Source organism: Xenopus tropicalis, chromosome 8 (genome assembly GCF_000004195.4).
Source record: "Xenopus tropicalis strain Nigerian chromosome 8, UCB_Xtro_10.0, whole genome shotgun sequence".
In the NCBI taxonomy this organism is placed as follows: domain Eukaryota; kingdom Metazoa; phylum Chordata; class Amphibia; order Anura; family Pipidae; genus Xenopus; species Xenopus tropicalis.
Window position 1 is genome coordinate 34,276,231 of NC_030684.2, and position 13,497 is coordinate 34,289,727.

General features: G+C 43.7%; 1 protein-coding gene across 1 annotated transcript in view; it reads right to left on the bottom strand.

Moving 5' to 3' along the window:
- The window catches only part of pappa (pappalysin 1), a 160,439-nt gene that overhangs the window by 64,904 nt on the left and 82,038 nt on the right, over positions 1–13,497 (bottom strand). The gene's annotated exons all lie outside the window — the stretch shown is intronic.

Here is a 13,497-nt window from a genome sequence, read left to right on the forward strand (position 1 = left end):
TCAGTGTGCAGGCACAATAATCAGCCTTTGAAAGCGTAGGGGCAGATTCTCTGGCTGCTGATCCCCAGCTGTGATCCCAAACCAGTAGCTCGTGAGCAACATGTTGCTCCCCAACCCCTTGGATGTTGCTCCCAGTGGCTTCAAAGCAGGGGCTAATGTTTTGAATACTTGGCTTGGAGGCAAGTTTTGGTTGCATAAAACCCAAAGTAAAGCCAAACAGAGCCAGTTAGTGGTACTGCACTGTGGTGTTAATATTAATATATTGAACACAGGGAATTCTAAACGGTGTTTATATTACCTCACTATTTAAACGTTATTACACTATTTTTTGTTTCTCTTTCTTTTGTTTTTTGATTTATGCGCTCCTGGATTTGTCTATTTTGTTGAGCACATAGGGGTTACCAAATAGCCAATCACAGCCCTTGTTTGGCAGCTCCAGGTACCTTTTTCATGCTTGTGTTGCTCCCCAACTCTTCTTCCATTTGAATGTTGCTCACGGGTAAAAAAGGTTGGGGATCCCTGATCTACAGGCTAAGGGGCACATTTACTAACCCACGAACGGGCCGAATGTGTCCGATTGCGTTTTTTTCGTAATGAAAAAATTTTGCGATTTTTTCGGCGTCTTTACGACTTTTTCGTATTTTTTGCGATTTTTTCAGCGTCTTTACGATTTTTGCGTAAAAACGCGAGTTTTTCGGCGTCTTTACGATTTTTGCGTAAAAACGCGAGTTTTTCGTAGCCATTACGAAAGTTGCACAAAGTCGCGAATTTTTTCGTAGCGTTAAAACTTGCGCGAAACGTCGCGCCTTTTAAGTTTTAACGCTACGAAAAAGGCGCGACTTTGCGCGCAAGTGTTAACGCTACGAAAAAATCGCGACTTTGCGCAACTTTCGTAATGGCTACGAAAAACTCGCGTTTTTACGCAAAAATCGTAAAGACGCAGAAAAACTCGCGTTTTTACGCAAAAATCGTAAAGACGCCGAAAAAATCGCAAAAAATACGAAAAAGTCGCAAAATGTTCGTTTCCAATCGGAATTTTTCCAATTCGGATTCGAAATCGTGTCTTAGTAAATCAGCCCCTAAGTATCTGCCCTGTGTTGCATCAGCGTTACAGTGTAAGCTCTGTTGTGCAGATACCTTCTATGGCACTTGATATCTGACATAATTATATAAATTTAATCTTAACCCATTTTATTTTTCTATCCTTTTTTGTTTTTTTAAGTGTGAACTTTTTCAACACATTGTAGCCTCCGCCCACCAATGTCACTAGTCCGCCCCCTGACAAGATTTTGTTGCCAGGAAAGGTGACAACCCTAAATGGGATATATCTTGTTTCTGAGAAACAGCGTAAAGACTGTACAAAAGGTGGGGATTCATTTATGAAACCCAGTATAAAGGAAGAAACTGTGGAGGAAAATAATGATAAGGCTGAACCCATATTGGTACAACTTTTCAAAGATTGTAAAGCAACATCAGAGACAGCCTCCTCTGCTTCTGGTGCAAGTAGAAAAGGGTACAAGTTTGTACACACCTTAATTGACTGACACAGATATTGCCTGGTGAACAGTTCCCCTAGGGAGATTAATGGAATTATGTTTATAAATTTGCTGCTTGACAATTTCATGGCTCCAGTTGTTAAAGATCTAAGCGGAAATGATGCTATTCTGGATCCAGTGATCTCGAACAACTAGTGATTGGTGAAATGTTTCACCAGGCATTGATTTGCAGTGGATTTTTGCATTTCGCCATTGGCAGATATTTTTGCGAAACAGATGAAAAAATTTGCCACGGAAAAATTCGGCAAACGTCCAAAGAATAGTCGAGCATCAAAAGAATTTTTTTTTTGACGCGCATCATTTTCACCGTTTCGCAAATCTTTTGAAATATCCGCAAATTTTTGGCAAAGTGAAACAGGACAGATTCGCTCATCACTACTAACAACCCCAAATAAATGACAGATGTAAAATACTGTACTACCTGGTTAACAGTGACCATATAATATAATTTAACATAGATTGGGATATCAGCTAAAAACAGAACAACATTAGTTTTATTTTGGAAAAAACATATTAAATGGCTACTGTCCTCAGTTCGTTTCAGGTTAATAGGAAATGTAAAAGCATTAAGGACAACCCTTATCACAAGCAACCAGTTAAAATGACACATACATTCCAAATGTGTATAAATACATATTACGAATGTTAATGGTTTTACATAAAAACAACATCTACTTCTGTTTCATTTTGGAAATTGCAGAACACTTTGACTTTAGCAGTACCACAATAAAGCCTCTTAATCTTATTGTATTGGCTTCAAACGTTTGAAAATTAGTAGCTGTAGTTTGCAGACAACTTTCCTTCATTGAAAACCACCATACTAATTATTGTATGCTTATTTTAGGTTATACTTGCAATTTTCTTGTAATTACTGATGTAAGATGTGACAAGAATGGAAAATGAAAGGGAAAAAAATCAGCAAAAAATATTTATATATTGTCTAAAAATACTATCCATCTGGTGTAGTAATTTAGCAAAAATGTAGAGTATATACACTGCAGTACAAAGATTTGATTCTTCTAAAAAGGTACTAGAAGGTGCTACTAATGATGAATGAATCTGTCCCGTTTCGCTCTGCTGAAAAATTGTGTAAAGTCAGGAAAATTTGCAAAATGTGTTTGTCACGCAAACTTTTTATTGCGCATGTCTTTTTTTATGCCACAAACATGCCTATTTTGACATGGGCGCAACTTTTTTTGACATGACTTTTTTTGACGCGCAACAAATTTTTCCCCGGCGAATTCCCTTGGAAATTTCATGAAAGAATTCGCCAATGGCGAAATGCAGAAATTCACTGTGAATCCATGTCTGCCGAAAGAATTCATTCATCACTAGGTGCTACTTGTCGCTGACCGGAATTGGTCCCTTAGACCGATTTGGCAGTTAATCAGCCCGTGTATGGGCACTACCGACGGGCCTGCCGACCGATATCTGGCCAGATATCGATCGGGCAGGTTAGAAAATCTAGTTGGATTGGGGACCGCATCGGCTGGTTGATGCGGTCCCCGAACCGACTGCCCTATTGCCGCCAATATAATTCGATTAATTGAATTAACCTACACGCTCCCCAATATCGCCCACCCATAGGTGGGGATAACGGGTGAAGATCCGCTCGCTTAACGTGTATGGGCACCTTTAGATTGTGTTCTAAAGGGTAAGTAACCTTTTATACCTCCACCATCTCGCAATAAAGCTGTACTTTACTGACCAATTATACCTAAATAGGCCCTATTTGAGATAATAGAGTTGTACAGGAAATCTTTAAAAAGAAAGTCAGGATTTATTTGCCATTTTTGCTTTCATATATTTCCTTTTTTAACCCTTGTTAAAACATGATCAACGATGCGATAAAAGTTAAAGAAAGATTAAAATAGTAGTTTTCAATGATTTTACCATATCTTGTCTTTTTTAAAACATAAGTATGTATTCTAAAGGCTCCGTCCTGGCAGTCAAAATAACCCACAATTCCCCAGATGCATTCCTGCATTCTACAGTATGTTCTGAAAAGAACTTTACATTTTTATGCTAGATGAATACTTCTTCAGATTAGATGTTCCTTCTATTGAAACCTTTCATGAATTGTTATGTCTGCTAGAAACTCAGCCAACTGCTTTTACTGCTGGGAAGGTACCACATGCAGTGTGCAAGCGATGAAGCAGTCCTCATTTGAAATGCTTGTTATTTGATAGTTCTGGCATAAGGGAGTTTATTTAGGATGAGAAGAATAAACGTGTGGCTTGGAATAGTAAGCAGCATTCCTGAAAATACTATTCTACACATTTGTGTATTTTGTGGCTTTGTAACTTCATTAAAATCTTGGATTGTTCTATTTACATACTTTGCTTCTTTTTTTTTTTTTTTTAAACTCCACATCATGCAGTGCGTTGTTGTGGGATTGTTTCTGGCTTTTGCTTTGGCAATTTAAACCAGTTAAGTGTATTTATGTCCAAGACCGACTGACTGTCTAAAATACATAGATTTTTTTTTTTGTGATTTGCAAGAGCAAAATAAAGAGAAAAACACAACAGAGAAAGCCATCGGTTATAATTTTAAGAATGTGTTAACCAGTACTCTTGCATGCCAGGCATGTTACTGAGATAAGATCAATTCAAAGCAGATGTTTTTGAAAGGGTTTTGGCCATTTACAAATAAAAAAATGGATCTATCAAATAAAAAGAGAGAATGGAGTCTATATATTCAAAGCTAAATGATATGTTTACCACGACATTTCCAATTCACACCTACTGCGTGTATGAATGAATTTGCCTGTGCAAGACTAGTTGCATGCAATAAGATTCAAACGCATTCAGAAATTTGTGAATATACGTCTAATTTATAGAAACATGATTATTTGACAAACAATGGCACTCGTAAGCTCTGCGGTGATCTCAGCGACAGCAGTGGCAAAACACCAGTCTTTGCCAGAGTCACTTCACTTGAATAGAAAATTGGCTTCCTATGAAATTAAATCTGTTTTAAATGACTAACCTAAGTTCAAGAACTACTATAGAGTCTGTTCAAGGAGTAATATCCATATAATCTCATTTTCACCCTTGATAAAAATGCTTCTAGAATTAGGGCTCTGGCACACGGGGAGATTAGTCGCCGGCGACAAATCTCCCTTGTCACAGTCGAATAATCTCCCCGACCTACCGTCCCACCGGCGAACATGTAAGTCGCCGGTGGGATGGTACACGCTGCGCAGGCGATTTCGGCAAATCAGCGAAGTTGCCTCACGAGGCATTTTCGGCGATATGCCGAAATCGTGCCGCCGCGTGTGCCATCCCACCGGCGACTTACATGTTTGCCGGTGGGATGGCAACTGATGGCAACTCGGAGAGATTAGTCGCCCGCGAACAGGGAGATTTGTTGCGGGCGACTAATCTCCCCGTGTGCCAGAGCCCTAAAAAATCCTACACAAATAGAGACTTTCCTTCTGGCAAACTGGTGAGCTCTATTTCCGCCCTTTGATAGATACCCCTCGGTTACAACATATGTTAAACAATACATACATACAGTAAGTACAGCCTAATGGCTCAGTATATAAGAAATGATTAGGTCCATTGTGGACGAAATGCGTCAGGCGTTTTTGTAATGTTCTAAATGGAACAAAGGTCTTTAAAATGTACGTCTGGTGTGGAGCCGCCTGCAAACGAAAGTGGTGATTTTTCCCCGCAAGCTACTGGTTCGGGGCATCAGCTGTGTTTGCTGATTGAGGATTTCTGTGTGCTCCCTCCCCTAGTGCAGGGCTTGGGGCTTTAATTGCACCCGGGTCAGGGAACACGAGGAGGGAGCTCAACTTTAATTTAATAATAGATTGGCATTCCGTTTTTCTTAAAGGAGAGGGAAAGGTAAAAACTAAGTAAGCTTTATCAGAAAGGTCTATGTAAATACAGCCATAAGCACTCTCTGAAATCTCTGTCAAAAGATTTGTTGTGTCTGTTTTCCACTGCCAGAGACATGCAGCTTTCTGCCCTCTCCTGCTCCCCCCTCCCTCAATAATGCTAAGGACTCACCCTACCCTTAGGAATGTGGATCTGAGCCAATCAGCAGGAAGCTCATAGTCTAACTAACTGAGCATGTACACCGGTCTGGGTGTTGGTGCAGGAGCGAGGCATTATGGGAACTTTCTTTACACAGCTCAGCTGTTTGGCTTCTGATCATCTGAACGGGAGAAATATGGGGAGACTTAAGGGCACTATTGAGACAATTGAAGGTATGCCTGCAGCTTGAGATTAACTCTTTATTAGCCTTTCCTTCTTTTTTAAGAGAAGTTACTAACACTGCAGTTTATCTGCGATTCCTTCGGTTATATGAGTAAAGAAAGTATTAGAAGTATAAGAAAGCATAAAACGTTTACGTGGATAAATAGCTTGATATTTAAGGGGCCAATTTATCAATAGGGATGTAGCGAACCTCAAAAAAATGCAAAAAAGTGTGAAAATTCGGGAACTTTGCGAACCCCATAGACTTCAATGGGAAGGCGAACTTTAAAACCTAGAAAAGCCATTTCTGGCCAGAAAACTGATTTTAAAGTTGTTTAAAGGGTGCCACGACCTGGATAGTGGCATGCAGGAGGGGGATCAAGGGCAAAAATTTCTCTGAAAAATACAAAGGCAGCTGGCAGACCTAGCGGAAATACGTGGCGTTTTTTGCTATTTCGCACTATTAGCACCATGGAAACGGGATTTGCTGAAAAACGCCATGTGTGGCTTGTGCGGCGTTTTTAGGCCGTGAAAAAACACAGCGGAAAAACGCCACGCGAACCCAAATTGCGAACATACGCGAAAAGTTCGTGAACTTGCGAACTCGTGAACACCCGATGTTCACGTGAATTAGTTCGCTGAACAGTTCGTGAACAGTTCGCTACATCTCTATTTATCAATGGTTATTAGATATTTTTTAATGATCACACCACCTAAGAGTCATTAAAGGGTTTGGATGGAAATCTTTTTCTATCTCTACACTAACTAAAGAATTCTTAATATGTTTCAAAAATTGAGTGAGTTGCTTTACCACCACAGTCTATGGGAATTTTGCACAATGCAAGAATGAATGCCAAACACCCAAGGAAAAAAAATGCGAGAAACTTTTTATTACCTCATCCTTAACCGCATCTATGATGTAAATAATACATCATCGTGATGGTACATACATTGCAGTTGTATGGCTCAACGGCCACATTAGGAATTGCTATATTTGATGGACTGTAGTTTTTTCACTCTAAACCATTTTATTATGAATGATGCTCCAAAAATATCAAACATTTTTTTTTTGTCCTAATAAATGATTTTGTACTTTTTTTTAACTACTGTGTGTCAGCGGGGGCCTCCGGCACCCACGGGAGGGGTGAAGTCAGGATCAAGGAGGAAGGCCGCTTCCAGCGAGTCCGAGCGAAGTACAGATGCAGGATAATCCAATAGCGAGGTCCGGTTCAGGCAAAGGTCACTTAAGGCAGGCAGCAAGGTTCAAGGTCAGGAACAGGCAAATAGACAGCAACAGTAAAGCAGATAGGAATATTAGAAACCCAGGAACACAATAGGTAAATTGAGCTATACTCGGGCATTGAACCTGGGTCTCTGGCGTTCTTTTAAGTTTGAATTTGGCGCCATAGCGCGTGACGTCATCGCGCCGGCGTCCTTGCGCCCACGTGGAGCCCTGGGTGCCGCCATCTTGGATTCGCCGCGCCGGGAGGAAGGACGCCGCCGCACAGGAGCAGGTAGGGAGCGTCGCCGATTCATGACAGTACCCCCCCCCCCCACGGGGGGCCACTGGACCACTAGGCCGAGGCTTCTGAGGAAATTGATCATGGAATGCCTTCACAAGACGAGGAGCATGTACATCAGAGTCTTTCTCCCAGGAGCATTCCTCAGGGCCGAATCCCTTCCATTGGACGAGGTATTGGAGTGATCCCCTGGAGAGCCTAGAATCTAGAATCTTCTCAACTTCGTACTCTTGCTGACCATCCACGAGGACGGCAGAAGGAGGGGACTGAGCAGAGGAGAAGTGATTGAGCACCACTGGTTTCAACAGGGAGACGTGGAACACGTTAGGAATCCGCATCTCTGGGGGAAGTTGTAGCCGGACTGCTACGGGATTGATCACCTCAGAGATGGAGAAGGGACCCAGGAACTTGGGACCCAGTTTCGGAGATGGTACCTTCAAGCGGATATTCCTGGAAGAAAGCCAGACTTTTTCACCAACCTTGTATGGAGGGGAAGGCTTTCTCCGACGATCAGCGAAGGTCTTGTGTACCAAGGAACTCTTTTCCAAATTAGACTTGGTGGCAGCCCAGATAACCGACATGTGAGCCGCCAGGTCATCTGCAGCGGGAACTTTGGAGAGAAGCAAATCTTGAGGGAAGGCCAAAGGATGTTGACCATACACCGACAAGAAAGGAGATCTTCCAGTGGAGGAGTGACTGGCATTGTTGTGAGCGAACTCTGCCCACGGGAGTAAATCCGACCAGTCGTCTTGGCAAAGGGAAACATGGTTTCGCAGAAACTGTTCAAGAGCTTGGTTTACACGCTCTGCTGCCCCATTGGTCTGAGGATGATAGGCCGAGGAGAACTGAAGAGATACTCCCAGAGACTTGCACAAGGAGCGCCAAAATCTGGAAACAAACTGGGACCCTCTATCGGAGACAATTTCCACAGGGAAACCATGTAAACGAAAGATATGCTGTATGAAGAGATGAGCCAGTTCCACAGCCGAGGGGAGTTTCCTCAAGGGTATGAAGTGTGCCATCTTGCTGAAGCGGTCTATCACTACCCAAATGACAGTGTTACCACAGGAGGGCGGCAGCTCCACAATGAAGTCCATACCCAAATGCGTCCATGGGCGAGAGGGTATTGGCAATGGATGCAGAAGACCGCAGGGTCGAGAGTGGCTGGCTTTAGTGGTGGCACATACTGTACAAGCTGCGACAAAGTCTCGGACATCCTTGCGGATGGTCGGCCACCAAACTAGGCGTCGAAGAAGCTCAAGAGTTTTTTCAGAACCCGGATGGCCAGCTTGTTTGGAGCTATGAGTCTGCTGGAGAATAGGAAGGCGTAACTCGGGAGGTACAAATGCCATTCCTATAGGAGTATCGGAAGGAGCGGCAGACTGGCTTAGCAAAATTCGTTCAGCAAATTGGGGCAATACAGAGGCAATAATCCTGAAAGGAGGAATGATAGGCTCTTGCTCTATAGGTAGACGATCTTCGGGGGAGAAACTTCGAGACAGAGCGTCTGCCTTCCGATTTTTAGTCCCAGGACGATACGTCAGGACAAAATTGAAACGGGAGAAGAACAGCGACCACCTCGCCTGACGGGGATTCTGTCTTTTGAGAGACTGAAGAAATTCTAGGTTCTTATGATCAGTATAGATCGTGACTGGATGAGATGCTCCCTCTAAGAGGTGTCGCCATTCCTCGAGGGCGAGTTTGACAGCCAGGAGTTCACGATTCCCAATGTCGTAATTCTGCTCGGCGGAGGAAAACTTCTTGGAGAAGTATGCACATGGATGGAGCTTACCATCAGCAGAATGTCTCTGGGAAAGGATAGCACCTGCTCCTACATCAGAGGCGTCGACTTCAATAAAGAAGGGTAAATGAGGCTCAGGGTGTCGAAGAACAGAGGCCGAAATGAAGGCATCCTTCAGGGACTGGAAGGCTTCAAGGGCCACAGGAGGCCAACAATTGGGTCTCCCTCCTTTGCGGATGAGGGAAAGGATAGGAGCAATGCGGGAAGAAAAGCCTTTAATGAATTGGCGATAATAGTTCGCAAATCCTATAAACCTCTGGATTGCTTTAGTACTCTGGGGAAGTGGCCACTTCTGGATAGCAGATACTTTGGCAGGATCCATTTCGAAGCCCCTAGACGAGATAATGTAGCCCAGGAAGGAGATCTTTGGTACTTCGAAAGTGCATTTCTCCAACTTGGCGAAAAGGAAATTTTCTCTAAGGCGAGAAAGGGCTTCTTTGACTTGGGAGCGATGGGTCTCCAAATCTTGAGAGAAGATGAGGATGTCATCCAGGTACACGACAACAGACTTCCCCAGGAGGTCCCGAAAAATATCGTTAACGAACTCTTGGAAGACGGCTGGAGCGTTGCAGAGGCCGAAGGGCATCACGAGGTACTCGTAATGCCCATCACGGGTATTGAAAGCCGTCTTCCACTCATCGCCCTCTCGGATCCTGATGAGATTATAGGCCCCGCGGAGATCCAACTTAGAGAAAATCTTGGCCCCTTTAAGTTGGTCAAAAAGTTCAGAAATAAGGGGTAATGGATATCTGTTCTTAACAGTTATTTTATTGAGACCCCAGTAGTCAATACAGGGACGGAGTCCACCGTCCTTCTTTTCAACAAAAAAGAAGCCAGCTCCTGCTGGGGAGGTAGAAGGACGGATAAATCCACGCTGGAGATTCTCAGAGATATACTCCTTCATGGCAGCCGTCTCTGCAGGGGATAAAGGATAGGTCCGCCCACGGGGAGGCATGGTTCCAGGAAGGAGATCAATAGGGCAGTCATACCGCCGATGCGGGGGAAGAAACTCTGCTGACTTTTTACAAAAAACATCAGAGAAGTCCCTGTAGACGGAGGGGAGAGCTGAAAAACTCGTAGAGGAGACTGTAACCCGCTGGAGTGGCTGAGGAATTAAACAATGTCTTTGGCAGTACTGACTCCAACGGGAGATTTGACCCGATGACCAGTCAATGGAGGGGTTATGGAGTCGTAGCCATGGCAACCCCAGCACAACAGGAGACGAAGGACATGGGATGATCAGGAATGACATCTTTTCCAGATGTAGTGCTCCAATCTGGACAGATAGTTCACCGGTGGTTAAAGTGATGGTGTCCGTGGAGAGAGGTCTGTCATCGATGGCGAAGACCCGAATAGGAGGAGTCACTGGAAAGAGGGAAATGCCAACCTTTTTTGCGAATGCCAAGTCCATAAAGTTTCCTGCAGCTCCGGAATCAAGGAAGGCTGAGACTGGAATTGCCTGGGAGGGCAACCGGATCTGCACAGGAACATGAAATTGGTGAGATTGTTCCGCTGACTTAGGAACAATACTACCAGCAAAAGAAACAATAGTCTTACTTGAAGCAGGAGTATTCCCCAGCTTGACAGGGCAGGAAACCGCTAAGTGGGATTGTCCACCGCAGTATAGACATAGGCCGGAAAGGCGTCTCCGAAGCTTCTCTTGTGCAGATAGTCGAGCCTTCCCAAGTTGCATGGGTTCCTCCGAAGGGGAAGAGGTAAACTGCGGGGAAGACGGTGGTATCATAGGGTTCTGGAAGCGCGGAGCCAGGACTGGATGAGACTTTTTACTCCGCTCTTTATCAGCCTGATGCTCCTTAAGGCGAGTGTCTACCTTAATAGCGAGAGCAATCAAATCTTCAAGGGAGTCAGGTAGATCTCTGGATACCAGGTCATCCTTCAGACGGGACGATAGGCCTTGATAGAAGACTGCCTTATAAGCCTCCTCATTCCAGGAAGTTTCCGCCATGAGGGTTCTAAAGTCTATGGCATACTCACTGGCACCGAGACTGCCCTGGCGGATTTGCAGCAGGCGTGAAGAGGCAGTAGCGACCCGACCAGGGGCATCAAAGATGGTTCTGAACATCAGTAGAAATTCCTTCACATCAAATGTCAGGGGTGACTGACTCTCCCAGAGAGAAGTTGCCCATTCCAGTGGTTTGCCCTCCAGACGAGACATAACGTAGCCCACCTTCGCTCGCTCACAGGAGAATTGGGAAGGTTGGAACTCAAACTGAATCTGGCATTGAGTCACGAATCCCCTGCAGGCCTGCGGATTGCCACTGTAGCGCGGAGGAGGAGGTATTCGTGGCTCACGAGCTGGCGGCATCGCTGGCAGAGGAACCACCACAGCAGGAGGAATTTCCGCGACAGCGGGAGTAACGGGCAAACGGGACAAAATGGAATCAAGTACTTGCCCAATTCTGACTTGCTGGGATTCATACGCCTCCATACGGGACGCCAGCCCGCGAAGGGCTCTTCCGACGTCCGGTACCGCTTCCTCGGGATCCATGGCCCGAGTATAATGTCAGCGGGGGCCTCCGGCACCCACGGGAGGGGTGAAGTCAGGATCAAGGAGGAAGGCCGCTTCCAGCGAGTCCGAGCGAAGTACAGATGCAGGATAATCCAATAGCGAGGTCCGGTTCAGGCAAAGGTCACTTAAGGCAGGCAGCAAGGTTCAAGGTCAGGAACAGGCAAATAGACAGCAACAGTAAAGCAGATAGGAATATTAGAAACCCAGGAACACAATAGGTAAATTGAGCTATACTCGGGCATTGAACCTGGGTCTCTGGCGTTCTTTTAAGTTTGAATTTGGCGCCATAGCGCGTGACATCATCGCGCCGGCGTCCTTGCGCCCACGTGGAGCCCTGGGCGCCGCCATCTTGGATTCGCCGCGCCGGGAGGAAGGACGCCGCCGCACAGGAGCAGGTAGGGAGCGTCGCCGATTCATGACACTGTGTAAACTTGTTTGGAGAAGTCTCACATTAAAAGTTCTTTTGTTACAGTTTATCCAAACATATAAAGTTTTGAGCTTTGGTTTTAACATTATTGTACAAGTACAAAGCAGATGAGCTACAATGATGCACTATTGCATCATACAAAAACATGGAAACAATTGCATCATAAAAAGCCTTTCCCACATAAGACCATTGTTTTTCCCTCAACAACTTAATGGATGACAATTGTTGGTATATGAACTAAAAAGGAATTCTTTGAATAATATTACATTTCAAAAGTACTTCATAAAACTGTGCGCAAGACTGTCTTTTATTATGTGGCTAAACAGCCACTCACAGCTTTTGCTCTTCTAACATCTTGGGCATAAGCTTGGCAAATTGCCAGTCTTTTCTCAAACCTATTTTTCTCCATTCTTTGAACATACATTCTTTCTTTTTTAAATCTTAAGCAAGGAAAATATCTATTCCTGTGAGGATCCAAACATGTGTAGCCATTTATACAAAGACAGCTAGAAATGCTGTGCAGGTCCGTGAACTGACTGTGATTAGCCAAGATGATGGGGTGCTGATTGGGGCACAACAGCAGAAGCCAATGACTGTAAAGGAAGATTCAATTCTACCGAGAAGTAACTGGCACATATGTATTGCTTAATAATCCTGATATACATCAAATTACCCCCGGATAATATTTTATACTAAAGAAGTCTCAATATGAGTTGACTTTACCGCCAAAGTCTATGGGAACTTTGCACAGTTCAAAAATGAAAGCAAAATACCCAAGGTAAAAAATAAAAAACGTGAGAAACTTTTTATGACCTCATCCTTAACCTCATCTCATCTATGATGTCAATAATACATCATCATAATGTTAAATACATTGTCAACAGCCCCATTAGGAATTTTTTATATTTGAAAATCTAAATCATGTTATTATGAATGACGCATCAAATATATCAAACCTTTTTTTGTACTAACACATTATTTTTCACTTTTTATAGAGACTACATTAACTGTTTTGAGAAATCTCCAAATCTCAGATTTTTTTCACCATCAAAACTCCTAAAGTAAAAATACACCATCTAAAAGATGTCAAAATCATATGAAAGTCAAGGGCAGCTGTCCTTTTTCAACTGGTTAAACGTTCTTTGCTTCGTGGTTTTAGAGGTTTCCAAGTTTTTTTTTTACCCTTTTTTATTTGTGTGGCAAAATGAAAAATAAAATCAAGAAAGTGAGAATGTTGATTAATGGGCCACCCCAAGTCATATCTAAATTGGTGGCCACCTTGGCTTTTTTTCAACAGGCGACAGGATAATGGATTTGGAACTATTGTTCAGGCTTTTTTTGTGGTATCTGAAAGCATAGGGCAGTTGGATAGAAATGATCTCATTGGCAGCAGGCACATATACAAACACAAAGCACAGTTTGTGAGACATACTTGTGTGATGGTTGGTGTAGATATAG